Consider the following 14,751-nt stretch of genomic DNA (forward strand, 5'->3'; position numbering starts at 1 on the left):
CAGTGAACGGTTCGCTTAGCTTTATACATTGTTCCGGGTGGGCGTTGTATTGGTTTTTCGCAACTGTTAGACCTGTAAGAGAAAAATTTAAATGGCTGGGAAAGGCCATGGGATGTAGAAATATTTTTTTCACATTTTATTTCCTTGTAAAAACAGGTAAATCAATAGGGATTTTCGTACGGATAAGTACCCAGTGAACGGTTCGTTTAGCTTTATATATTGTTCCGGGTGGGCGTTGTATTGGTTTTTCGGAAGTGTTAGACCTGTAAGAGAAAAGTTTAAATGGTTGGGAAAGGCCATGGGATGTAGAAATATTTTTTTCACATTTTATTAACTTGTAAAAACAGGTAAATCAATAGGGATTTTCGTATGGATTAGTACCCAGTGAACGGTTTGTTTAGCTTTATATATTATTCCGGGTGGGCGTTGTATTGGTTTTTCGCAACTGTTAGACCTGTAAGAGAAAAATTTAAATGGTTGGGAAAGGCCATGGGATGTAGAAATATTTTTTTCACATTTTACTTCCTTGTAAAAAGAGGGAAATCAATAGGGCTTTTCGCACGGATAAGTACCCAGTGTACGGTTCGTTTAGCTTTATACATTTTTCCGGGTGGGCGTTGTATTGGTTTTTCGGAAGTGTTAGACCTGTAAGAGAAAAATTTAAATGGTTGGGAAAGGCCATGGGATGTAGAAATAATTTTTCACATTTTATTTCCTTGTAAAAACAGGTAAATCAATAGGGCTTTTCGTACGGATAAGTACCCAGTGAACGGTTCGTTTAGCTTTATACATTGTTCCGGGTGGGCGTTGTATTGGTTTTTCGGAAGTGTTAGACATGTAAGACAAAAATTTAAATGGTTTGGAAAGGCCATGGGATGTAGAAATATTTTTTTCACATTTTACTTCCTTGTAAAAACAGGTAAATGAATAGGGATTTTCGTACGGATAAGTACCCAGTGAACGGTTCGTTTAGCTTTATATATTTTTCCGGGTGGGCGTTGTATTGGTTTTTCGGAAGTGTTAGACCTGTAAGAGAAAAATTTAAATGGTTGGGAAAGGCCATGGGATGTAGAAATATTTTTTTCACATTTTATTTCCTTGTAAAAACAGGTAAATCAATAGGGCTTTTCGCACGGATAAGTACCCAGTGAACGGTTCGTTTAGCTTTATACATTGTTTCGGGTGGGCGTTGTATTGGTTTTTCAGAAGTGTTAGACCTGTAAGAGAAAAATTTAAATGGCTGGGAAAGGCCATGGGATGTAGAAATATTTTTTTTACATTTTATTTCCTTGTAAAAACAGGTAAATCAATAGGGATTTTCGTACGTATAAGTACCCAGTGAACGGTTCGTTTAGCTTTATATATTGTTCCGGGTGGCCGTTGTATCGGTTTTTCGGTAGTGTTAGACCTGTAAGATAAAAATTTAAATGGTTGGGAAAGGCCATGGGATGTAGAAATATTTTTTTCACATTTTATTTCCTTGTAAAAACAGGAAAATCAATAGGGATTTTTGTAAGGATAAGTGCCCAGTGAACGGTTCGTTTAGCTTTATATATTGTTCCGGGTGGGCGTTGTATTGGTTTTTCGGAAGTGTTAGACCTGTAAGAGAAAAGTTTAAATGGTTGGGAAAGGCCATGGGATGTAGAAATATTTTTTTCACATTTTACTTCCTTGTAAAAACAGGAAAATCAATAGGGATTTTCGTACGGATAAGTACCCAGTGAACGGTTCGTTTAGCTTTATATATTGTTCCGGGTGGGAGTTGTATTGGTTTTTCGGTAGTGTTAGACCTGTAAGAGAAAAATTTAAATGGTTGGGAAAGGCCATGGGATGTAGAAATATTTTTTTCACATTTTACTTCCTTGTAAAAAGAGGGAAATCAATAGGGCTTTTCGCACGGATAAGTACCCAGTGAACGGTTCGTTTAGCTTTATACATTGTTCCGGGTGGGCGTTGTATTGGTTTTTCGGAAGTGTTAGACCTGTAAGAGAAAAATTTAAATGGTTGGGAAAGGCCATGGGATGTAGAAATATTTTTTTCACATTTTACGTCCTTGTAAAAGCAGGTAAATCTATAGGGATTTTCGTACGGATAAGTACCCAGTGAACGGTTCGTTTAGCTTTATATATTTTTCCGGGTGGGCATTGTATTGGTTTTTCGGAAGTGTTAGACCTGTAAGAGAAAAATTTAAATGGTTGGGAAAGGCCATGGGATGTAGAAATATTTTTTTCACATTTTATTTCCTTGTAAAAACAGGTAAATCATTAGGGCTTTTCGCACGGATAAGTACCCAGTGAACGGTTCGTTTAGCTTTATACATTGTTTCGGGTGGGCGTTGTATTGGTTTTTCGGAAGTGTTAGACCTGTAAGAGAAAAATTTAAATGGCTGGGAAAGGCCATGGGATGTAGAAATATTTTTTTTACATTTTATTTCCTTGTAAAAACAGGTAAATCAATAGGGATTTTCGTACGTATAAGTACCCAGTGAACGGTTCGTTTAGCTTTATATATTGTTCCGGGTGGCCGTTGTATCGGTTTTTCGGTAGTGTTAGACCTGTAAGATAAAAATTTAAATGGTTGGGAAAGGCCATGGGATGTAGAAATATTTTTTTCACATTTTATTTCCTTGTAAAAACAGGAAAATCAATAGGGATTTTTGTAAGGATAAGTGCCCAGTGAACGGTTCGTTTAGCTTTATATATTGTTCCGGGTGGGCGTTGTATTGGTTTTTCGGAAGTGTTAGACCTGTAAGAGAAAAGTTTAAATGGTTGGGAAAGGCCATGGGATGTAGAAATATTTTTTTCACATTTTACTTCCTTGTAAAAACAGGAAAATCAATAGGGATTTTCGTACGGATAAGTACCCAGTGAACGGTTCGTTTAGCTTTATATATTGTTCCGGGTGGGAGTTGTATTGGTTTTTCGGTAGTGTTAGACCTGTAAGAGAAAAATTTAAATGGTTGGGAAAGGCCATGGGATGTAGAAATATTTTTTTCACATTTTACTTCCTTGTAAAAAGAGGGAAATCAATAGGGCTTTTCGCACGGATAAGTACCCAGTGAACGGTTCGTTTAGCTTTATACATTGTTCCGGGTGGGCGTTGTATTGGTTTTTCGGAAGTGTTAGACCTGTAAGAGAAAAATTTAAATGGTTGGGAAAGGCCATGGGATGTAGAAATATTTTTTTCACATTTTACGTCCTTGTAAAAGCAGGTAAATCTATAGGGATTTTCGTACGGATAAGTACCCAGTGAACGGTTCGTTTAGCTTTATATATTTTTCCGGGTGGGCATTGTATTGGTTTTTCGGAAGTGTTAGACCTGTAAGAGAAAAATTTAAATGGTTGGGAAAGGCCATGGGATGTAGAAATATTTTTTTCACATTTTATTTCCTTGTAAAAACAGGTAAATCATTAGGGCTTTTCGCACGGATAAGTACCCAGTGAACGGTTCGTTTAGCTTTATACATTGTTTCGGGTGGGCGTTGTATTGGTTTTTCGGAAGTGTTAGACCTGTAAGAGAAAAATTTAAATGGCTGGGAAAGGCCATGGGATGTAGAAATATTTTTTTTACATTTTATTTCCTTGTAAAAACAGGTAAATCAATAGGGATTTTCGTACGTATAAGTACCCAGTGAACGGTTCGTTTAGCTTTATATATTGTTCCGGGTGGCCGTTGTATCGGTTTTTCGGTAGTGTTAGACCTGTAAGATAAAAATTTAAATGGTTGGGAAAGGCCATGGGATGTAGAAATATTTTTTTCACATTTTATTTCCTTGTAAAAACAGGAAAATCAATAGGGCTTTTCGCACGGATAAGTACCCAGTGAACGGTTCGTTTAGCTTTATACATTGTTCCGGGTGGGCGTTGTATTGGTTTTTCGGAAGTGTTAGACCTGTAAGAGAAAAATTTAAATGGCTGGGAAAGGCCATGGGATGTAGAAATATTTTTTTTACATTTTATTTCCTTGTAAAAACAGGTAAATCAATAGGGATTTTCGTACGTATAAGTACCCAGTGAACGGTTCGTTTAGCTTTATATATTGTTCCGGGTGGCCGTTGTATCGGTTTTTCGGTAGTGTTAGACCTGTAAGATAAAAATTTAAATGGTTGGGAAAGGCCATGGGATGTAGAAATATTTTTTTCACATTTTATTTCCTTGTAAAAACAGGAAAATCAATAGGGATTTTTGTACGGATAAGTGCCCAGTGAACGGTTCATTTAGATTTATATATTGTTCCGGGTGGGCGTTGTATTGGTTTTTCGGAAGTGTTAGACCTGTAAGAGAAAAGTTTAAATGGTTGGGAAAGGCCATGGGATGTAGAAATATTTTTTTCACATTTTATTTCCTTGTAAAAACAGGTAAATCAATAGGGATTTTCGTACGGATAAGTACCCAGTGAACGGTTCGTTTAGCTTTATATATTGTTCCGGGTGGGAGTTGTATTGGTTTTTCGGAAGCGTTAGACCTGTAAGAGAAAAATTTAAATGGTTGGGAAAGGCCATGGGATGTAGAAATATTTTTTTCACATTTTACTTCCTTGTATAAACAGGTACATCAATAGGGATTTTCGTACGGATAAGTACCCAGTGAACGGTTCGTTTAGCTTTATGTATTGTTCCTGGTGGGCGTTGTATTGGTTTTTCGCAACTGTTAGACCTGTAAGAGAAAAATTTAAATGGTTGGGAAAGGCCATGGGATGTAGAAATATTTTTTTCACATTTTATTTCCTTGTAAAAACAGGTAAATCAATAGGGATTTTCGTATGGATTAGTACCCAGTAAACGGTTCGTTTAGCTGTATATATTTTTCCGGGTGGGTGTTGTATTGGTTTTTCGCAACTGTTAGACCTGTAAGAGAAAAATTTTAATGGTTGGGAAAGGCCATGGGATGTAGAAATATTTTTTTCACATTTTACTTCCCTGTAAAAACAGGGAAATCAATAGGGATTTTCGTACGTATAAGTACCCAGTGAACGGTTCGTTTAGCTTTATATATTGTTCCGGGTGGCCGTTGTATCGGTTTTTCGGTAGTGTTAGACCTGTAAGATAAAAATTTAAATGGTTGGGAAAGGCCATGGGATGTAGAAATATTTTTTTCACATTTTATTTCCTTGTAAAAACAGGAAAATCAATAGGGCTTTTCGCACGGATAAGTACCCAGTGAACGGTTCGTTTAGCTTTATACATTGTTCCGGGTGGGCGTTGTATTGGTTTTTCGGAAGTGTTAGACCTGTAAGAGAAAAATTTAAATGGCTGGGAAAGGCCATGGGATGTAGAAATATTTTTTTTACATTTTATTTCCTTGTAAAAACAGGTAAATCAATAGGGATTTTCGTACGTATAAGTACCCAGTGAACGGTTCGTTTAGCTTTATATATTGTTCCGGGTGGCCGTTGTATCGGTTTTTCGGTAGTGTTAGACCTGTAAGATAAAAATTTAAATGGTTGGGAAAGGCCATGGGATGTAGAAATATTTTTTTCACATTTTATTTCCTTGTAAAAACAGGAAAATCAATAGGGATTTTTGTACGGATAAGTGCCCAGTGAACGGTTCATTTAGATTTATATATTGTTCCGGGTGGGCGTTGTATTGGTTTTTCGGAAGTGTTAGACCTGTAAGAGAAAAGTTTAAATGGTTGGGAAAGGCCATGGGATGTAGAAATATTTTTTTCACATTTTATTTCCTTGTAAAAACAGGTAAATCAATAGGGATTTTCGTACGGATAAGTACCCAGTGAACGGTTCGTTTAGCTTTATATATTGTTCCGGGTGGGAGTTGTATTGGTTTTTCGGAAGCGTTAGACCTGTAAGAGAAAAATTTAAATGGTTGGGAAAGGCCATGGGATGTAGAAATATTTTTTTCACATTTTACTTCCTTGTATAAACAGGTACATCAATAGGGATTTTCGTACGGATAAGTACCCAGTGAACGGTTCGTTTAGCTTTATGTATTGTTCCTGGTGGGCGTTGTATTGGTTTTTCGCAACTGTTAGACCTGTAAGAGAAAAATTTAAATGGTTGGGAAAGGCCATGGGATGTAGAAATATTTTTTTCACATTTTATTTCCTTGTAAAAACAGGTAAATCAATAGGGATTTTCGTATGGATTAGTACCCAGTAAACGGTTCGTTTAGCTGTATATATTTTTCCGGGTGGGCGTTGTATTGGTTTTTCGCAACTGTTAGACCTGTAAGAGAAAAATTTTAATGGTTGGGAAAGGCCATGGGATGTAGAAATATTTTTTTCACATTTTACTTCCCTGTAAAAACAGGGAAATCAATAGGGCTTTTCGTACGGATAAGTACCCAGTGAACTGTTCGTTTAGCTTTATATATTGTTCTGGGTGGGCGTTGTATTGGTTTTCTGCAAGTGTTAGACCTGTAAGAGAAAAATTTAAATGGTTGGGAAAGGCCATGGGATGTAGAAATATTTTTTTCCCATTTTACTTCCTTGTAAAAAGACGGAAATCAATAGGGCTTTTCGCACGGATAAGTACCCAGTGAACGGTTCGTTTAGCTTTATACATTGTTCCGGGTGGGCGTTGTATTGGTTTTTCGGAAGTGTTAGACCTGTAAGAGAAAAATTTAAATGGTTGGGAAAGGCCATGGGATGTAGAAATATTTTTTTCACATTTTATTTCCTTGTAAAAACAGGTAAATCAATAGGGCTTTTCGCACGGGTAAGTACCCAGTTAACGGTTCGTTTAGCTTTATACATTGTTCCGGGTGGGCGTTGTATTGGTTTTTCGCAACTGTTAGACCTGTAAGAGAAAAATTTAAATGGTTGGGAAAGGCCATGGGATGTAGAAATATTTTTTTCACATTTTACTTCTTTGTAAAAAGACGGAAATCAATAGGGCTTTTCGCACGGATAAGTACCCAGTGAACGGTTCGTTTAGCTTTATACATTGTTCCGGGTGGGCGTTGTATTGGTTTTTCGGAAGTGTTAGACCTGTAAGAGAAAAATTTAAATGGTTGGGAAAGGCCATGGGATGTAGAAATATTTTTTTCACATTTTATTTCCTTGTAAAAACAGGTAAATCAATAGGGCTTTTCGCACGGGTAAGTACCCAGTTAACGGTTCGTTTAGCTTTATACATTGTTCCGGGTGGGCGTTGTATTGGTTTTTCGGAAGTGTTAGACCTGTAAGAGAAAAATTTAAATGGTTGGGAAAGGCCATGGGATGTAGAAATATTTTTTTCACATTTTATTTCCTTGTAAAAACAGGAAAATCAATAGGGCTTTTCGCACGGATAAGTACCCAGTGAACGGTTCGTTTAGCTTTATACATTGTTCCGGGTGGGCGTTGTATTGGTTTTTCGGAAGTGTTAGACCTGTAAGAGAAAAATTTAAATGGCTGGGAAAGGCCATGGGATGTAGAAATATTTTTTTTACATTTTATTTCCTTGTAAAAACAGGTAAATCAATAGGGATTTTCGTACGTATAAGTACCCAGTGAACGGTTCGTTTAGCTTTATATATTGTTCCGGGTGGCCGTTGTATCGGTTTTTCGGTAGTGTTAGACCTGTAAGATAAAAATTTAAATGGTTGGGAAAGGCCATGGGATGTAGAAATATTTTTTTCACATTTTATTTCCTTGTAAAAACAGGAAAATCAATAGGGATTTTTGTACGGATAAGTGCCCAGTGAACGGTTCATTTAGATTTATATATTGTTCCGGGTGGGCGTTGTATTGGTTTTTCGGAAGTGTTAGACCTGTAAGAGAAAAGTTTAAATGGTTGGGAAAGGCCATGGGATGTAGAAATATTTTTTTCACATTTTATTTCCTTGTAAAAACAGGTAAATCAATAGGGATTTTCGTACGGATAAGTACCCAGTGAACGGTTCGTTTAGCTTTATATATTGTTCCGGGTGGGAGTTGTATTGGTTTTTCGGAAGCGTTAGACCTGTAAGAGAAAAATTTAAATGGTTGGGAAAGGCCATGGGATGTAGAAATATTTTTTTCACATTTTACTTCCTTGTATAAACAGGTACATCAATAGGGATTTTCGTACGGATAAGTACCCAGTGAACGGTTCGTTTAGCTTTATGTATTGTTCCTGGTGGGCGTTGTATTGGTTTTTCGCAACTGTTAGACCTGTAAGAGAAAAATTTAAATGGTTGGGAAAGGCCATGGGATGTAGAAATATTTTTTTCACATTTTATTTCCTTGTAAAAACAGGTAAATCAATAGGGATTTTCGTATGGATTAGTACCCAGTAAACGGTTCGTTTAGCTGTATATATTTTTCCGGGTGGGTGTTGTATTGGTTTTTCGCAACTGTTAGACCTGTAAGAGAAAAATTTTAATGGTTGGGAAAGGCCATGGGATGTAGAAATATTTTTTTCACATTTTACTTCCCTGTAAAAACAGGGAAATCAATAGGGCTTTTCGTACGGATAAGTACCCAGTGAACTGTTCGTTTAGCTTTATATATTGTTCTGGGTGGGCGTTGTATTGGTTTTCTGCAAGTGTTAGACCTGTAAGAGAAAAATTTAAATGGTTCTGAAAGGCCATGGGATGTAGAAATATTTTTTTCCCATTTTACTTCCTTGTAAAAAGACGGAAATCAATAGGGCTTTTCGCACGGATAAGTACCCAGTGAACGGTTCGTTTAGCTTTATACATTGTTCCGGGTGGGCGTTGTATTGGTTTTTCGGAAGTGTTAGACCTGTAAGAGAAAAATTTAAATGGTTGGGAAAGGCCATGGGATGTAGAAATATTTTTTTCACATTTTATTTCCTTGTAAAAACAGGTAAATCAATAGGGCTTTTCGCACGGGTAAGTACCCAGTTAACGGTTCGTTTAGCTTTATACATTGTTCCGGGTGGGCGTTGTATTGGTTTTTCGCAACTGTTAGACCTGTAAGAGAAAAATTTAAATGGTTGGGAAAGGCCATGGGATGTAGAAATATTTTTTTCACATTTTACTTCTTTGTAAAAAGACGGAAATCAATAGGGCTTTTCGCACGGATAAGTACCCAGTGAACGGTTCGTTTAGCTTTATACATTGTTCCGGGTGGGCGTTGTATTGGTTTTTCGGAAGTGTTAGACCTGTAAGAGAAAAATTTAAATGGTTGGGAAAGGCCATGGGATGTAGAAATATTTTTTTCACATTTTATTTCCTTGTAAAAACAGGTAAATCAATAGGGCTTTTCGCACGGGTAAGTACCCAGTTAACGGTTCGTTTAGCTTTATACATTGTTCCGGGTGGGCGTTGTATTGGTTTTTCGGAAGTGTTAGACCTGTAAGAGAAAAATTTAAATGGTTGGGAAAGGCCATGGGATGTAGAAATATTTTTTTCACATTTTACTTCCTTGTAAAAAGACGGAAATCAATAGGGCTTTTCGCACGGATAAGTACCCAGTGAACGGTTCGTTTAGCTTTATACATTGTTCCGGGTGGGCGTTGTATTGGTTTTTCGGAAGTGTTAGACCTGTAAGAGAAAAATTTAAATGGTTGGGAAAGGCCATGGGATGTAGAAATATTTTTTTCACATTTTATTTCCTTGTAAAAACAGGTAAATCAATAGGGCTTTTCGCACGGGTAAGTACCCAGTTAACGGTTCGTTTAGCTTTATACATTGTTCCGGGTGGGCGTTGTATTGGTTTTTCGGAAGTGTTAGACCTGTAAGAGAAAAATTTAAATGGTTGGGAAAGGCCATGGGATGTAGAAATATTTTTTTCACATTTTATTTCCTTGTAAAAACAGGTAAATCAATAGGGATTTTCGTACGGATAAGTACACAGTGAACGGTTCGTTTAGCTTTATATATTTTTCCGGGTGGGCGTTGTATTGGTTTTTCGGAAGTGTTAGACCTGTAAGAGAAAAATTTAAATGGTTGGGAAAGGCCATGGGATGTAGAAATATTTTTTTCACATTTTATTTCCTTGTAAAAACAGGTAAATCAATAGGGATTTTCGTACGTATAAGTACCCAGTGAACGGTTCGTTTAGCTTTATATATTGTTCCGGGTGGGAGTTGTATTGGTTTTTCGGTAGTGTTAGACCTGTAAGAGAAAAATTTAAATGGTTGGGAAAGGCCATGGGATGTAGAAATATTTTTTTCACATTTTACTTCCTTGTAAAAAGAGGGAAATCAATAGGGCTTTTCGCACGGATAAGTACCCAGTGAACGGTTCGTTTAGCTTTATACATTGTTCCGGGTGGGCGTTGTATTGGTTTTTCGGAAGTGTTAGACCTGTAAGAGAAAAATTTAAATGGTTGGGAAAGGCCATGGGATGTAGAAATATTTTTTTCACATTTTACTTCCTTGTAAAAACAGGTAAATCAATAGGGATTTTCGTACGGATAAGTACCCAGTGAACGGTTCGTTTAGCTTTATATATTTTTCCGCGTGGGCGTTGTATTGGTTATTCGGAAGTGTTAGACCTGTAAGAGAAAAATTTAAATGGTTGGGAAAGGCCATGGGATGTAGAAATATTTTTTTCACATTTTATTTCCTTGTAAATACAGGTAAATCAATAGGGCTTTTCGCACGGATAAGTACCCAGTGAACGGTTCGTTTAGCTTTATACATTGTTCCGGGTGGGCGTTGTATTGGTTTTTCGGAAGTGTTAGACCTGTAAGAGAAAAATTTAAATGGTTGGGAAAGGCCATGGGATGTAGAAATATTTTTTTTCACATTTTATTTCCTTGTAAAAACAGGTAAATCAATAGGGATTTTCGTACGGATAAGTACACAGTGAACGGTTCGTTTAGCTTTATATATTTTTCCGGGTGGGCGTTGTATTGGTTTTTCGGAAGTGTTAGACCTGTAAGAGAAAAATTTAAATGGTTGGGAAAGGCCATGGGATGTAGAAATATTTTTTTCACATTTTATTTCCTTGTAAAAACAGGTAAATCAATAGGGATTTTCGTACATATAAGTACCCAGTGAACGGTTCGTTTAGCTTTATATATTGTTCCGGGTGGGAGTTGTATTGGTTTTTCGGTAGTGTTAGACCTGTAAGAGAAAAATTTAAATGGTTGGGAAAGGCCATGGGATGTAGAAATGTTTTTTTCACATTTTACTTCCTTGTAAAAACAGGTAAATCAATAGGGCTTTTCGCACGTATAAGTACCCAGTGAACGGTTCGTTTAGCTTTATACATTGTTCCGGGTGGGCGTTGTATTGGTTTTTCGCAACTGTTAGACCTGTAAGAGAAAAATTTAAATGGTTGGGAAAGGCCATGGGATGTAGAAATATTTTTTTCACATTTTACTTCTTTGTAAAAACAGGTAAATCAATAGGGCTTTTTGTACGGATAAGTACCCAGTGAACGGTTTGTTTAGCTTTATATATTGTTCCGGGTGGGCGTTGTATTGGTTTTTCGGTAGTGTTAGACCTGTAAGAGAAAAATTTAAATGGTTGGGAAAGGCCATGGGATGTAGAAATATTTTTTTTCACATATTACTTCGTTGTAAAAACAGGTAAATCAATAGGGATTTTCGTACAGATAAGTACCCAGTGAACGGTTTGTTTAGCTTTATATATTGTTCCGGGTGGGCGTTGTATTGGTTTTTCGGAAGTGTTAGACCTGTAAGAGAAAAATTTAAATGGTTGGGAAAGGCCATGGGATGTAGAAATATTTTTTTCACATTTTATTTCCTTGTAAAAACAGGTAAATCAATAGGGATTTTCGTATGGATTAGTACCCAGTAAACGGTTCGTTTAGCTGTATATATTTTTTCGGGTGGGTGTTGTATTGGTTTTTCGCAACTGTTAGACCTGTAAGAGAAAAATTTTAATGGTTGGGAAAGGCCATGGGATGTAGAAATATTTTTTTCACATTTTACTTCCTTGTAAAAACAGGGAAATCAATAGGGCTTTTCGTACGGATAAGTACCCAGTGAACTGTTCGTTTAGCTTTATATATTGTTCCGGGTGGGCGTTGTATTGGTTTTTCGCAACTGTTAGACCTGTAAGAGAAAAATTTAAATAGTTGGGAAAGGCCATGGGATGTAGAAATATTTTTTTCACATTTTATTTCCTTGTAAAAACAGGTAAATCAATAGGGATTTTCGTACGTATAAGTACCCAGTGAACGGTTCGTTTAGCTTTATATATTGTTCCGGGTGGCCGTTGTATCGGTTTTTCGGTAGTGTTAGACCTGTAAGATAAAAATTTAAATGGTTGGGAAAGGCCATGGGATGTAGAAATATTTTTTTCACATTTTATTTCCTTGTAAAAACAGGAAAATCAATAGGGATTTTTGTACGGATAAGTGCCCAGTGAACGGTTCGTTTAGCTTTATATATTTTTCCGGGTGGGCGTTGTATTGGTTTTTCGGAAGTGTTAGACCTATAAGAGAAAAGTTTAAATGGTTGGGAAAGGCCATGGGATGTAGAAATATTTTTTTCACATTTTATTTCCTTGTAAAAACAGGTAAATCAATAGGGATTTTCGTACGGATAAGTACCCAGTGAACGGTTCGTTTAGCTTTATATATTGTTCCGGGTGGGCGTTGTATTGGTTTTTCGGTAGTGTTAGACCTGTAAGAGAAAAATTTAAATGGTTGGGAAAGGCCATGGGATGTAGAAATATTTTTTTTCACATATTACTTCGTTGTAAAAACAGGTAAATCAATAGGGATTTTCGTACAGATAAGTACCCAGTGAACGGTTTGTTTAGCTTTATATATTGTTCCGGGTGGGCGTTGTATTGGTTTTTCGGAAGTGTTAGACCTGTAAGAGAAAAATTTAAATGGTTGGGAAAGGCCATGGGATGTAGAAATATTTTTTTCACATTTTATTTCCTTGTAAAAACAGGTAAATCAATAGGGATTTTCGTATGGATTAGTACCCAGTAAACGGTTCGTTTAGCTGTATATATTTTTCCGGGTGGGTGTTGTATTGGTTTTTCGCAACTGTTAGACCTGTAAGAGAAAAATTTTAATGGTTGGGAAAGGCCATGGGATGTAGAAATATTTTTTTCACATTTTACTTCCTTGTAAAAACAGGGAAATCAATAGGGCTTTTCGTACGGATAAGTACCCAGTGAACTGTTCGTTTAGCTTTATATATTGTTCCGGGTGGGCGTTGTATTGGTTTTTCGCAACTGTTAGACCTGTAAGAGAAAAATTTAAATAGTTGGGAAAGGCCATGGGATGTAGAAATATTTTTTTCACATTTTATTTCCTTGTAAAAACAGGTAAATCAATAGGGATTTTCGTACGTATAAGTACCCAGTGAACGGTTCGTTTAGCTTTATATATTGTTCCGGGTGGCCGTTGTATCGGTTTTTCGGAAGTGTTAGACCTGTAAGAGAAAAATTTAAATGGTTGGGAAAGGCCATGGGATGTAGAAATATTTTTTTCACATTTTATTTCCTTGTAAAAACAGGTAAATCAATAGGGATTTTCGTACGTATAAGTACCCAGTGAACGGTTCGTTTAGCTTTATATATTGTTCCGGGTGGGAGTTGTATTGGTTTTTCGGTAGTGTTAGACCTGTAAGATAAAAATTTAAATGGTTGGGAAAGGCCATGGGATGTAGAAATATTTTTTTCACATTTTACTTCCTTGTAAAAAGAGGGAAATCAATAGGGCTTTTCGCACGGATAAGTACCCAGTGAACGGTTCGTTTAGCTTTATACATTGTTCCGGGTGGGCGTTGTATTGGTTTTTCGGAAGTGTTAGACCTGTAAGAGAAAAATTTAAATGGTTGGGAAAGGCCATGGGATGTAGAAATATTTTTTTCACATTTTACTTCCTTGTAAAAACAGGTAAATCAATAGGGATTTTCGTACGGATAAGTACCCAGTGAACGGTTCGTTTAGCTTTATATATTTTTCCGGGTGGGCGTTGTATTGGTTATTCGGAAGTGTTAGACCTGTAAGAGAAAAATTTAAATGGTTGGGAAAGGCCATGGGATGTAGAAATATTTTTTTCACATTTTATTTCCTTGTAAATACAGGTAAATCAATAGGGCTTTTCGCACGGATAAGTACCCAGTGAACGGTTCGTTTAGCTTTATACATTGTTCCGGGTGGGCGTTGTATTGGTTTTTCGCAACTGTTAGACCTGTAAGAGAAAAATTTAAATGGTTGGGAAAGGCCATGGGATGTAGAAATATTTTTTTTCACATTTTATTTCCTTGTAAAAACAGGTAAATCAATAGGGATTTTCGTACGGATAAGTACACAGTGAACGGTTCGTTTAGCTTTATATATTTTTCCGGGTGGGCGTTGTATTGGTTTTTCGGAAGTGTTAGACCTGTAAGAGAAAAATTTAAATGGTTGGGAAAGGCCATGGGATGTAGAAATATTTTTTTCACATTTTATTTCCTTGTAAAAACAGGTAAATCAATAGGGATTTTCGTACATATAAGTACCCAGTGAACGGTTCGTTTAGCTTTATATATTGTTCCGGGTGGGAGTTGTATTGGTTTTTCGGTAGTGTTAGACCTGTAAGAGAAAAATTTAAATGGTTGGGAAAGGCCATGGGATGTAGAAATATTTTTTTCACATTTTACTTCCTTGTAAAAACAGGTAAATCAATAGGGCTTTTCGCACGTATAAGTACCCAGTGAACGGTTCGTTTAGCTTTATACATTGTTCCGGGTGGGCGTTGTATTGGTTTTTCGCAACTGTTAGACCTGTAAGAGAAAAATTTAAATGGTTGGGAAAGGCCATGGGATGTAGAAATATTTTTTTCACATTTTACTTCTTTGTAAAAACAGGTAAATCAATAGGGCTTTTTGTACGGATAAGTACCCAGTGAACGGTTTGTTTAGCTTTATATATTGTTCCGGGTGG

Source organism: Paroedura picta, chromosome 5 (genome assembly GCF_049243985.1).
Source record: "Paroedura picta isolate Pp20150507F chromosome 5, Ppicta_v3.0, whole genome shotgun sequence".
Lineage (NCBI taxonomy): Eukaryota > Metazoa > Chordata > Lepidosauria > Squamata > Gekkonidae > Paroedura > Paroedura picta.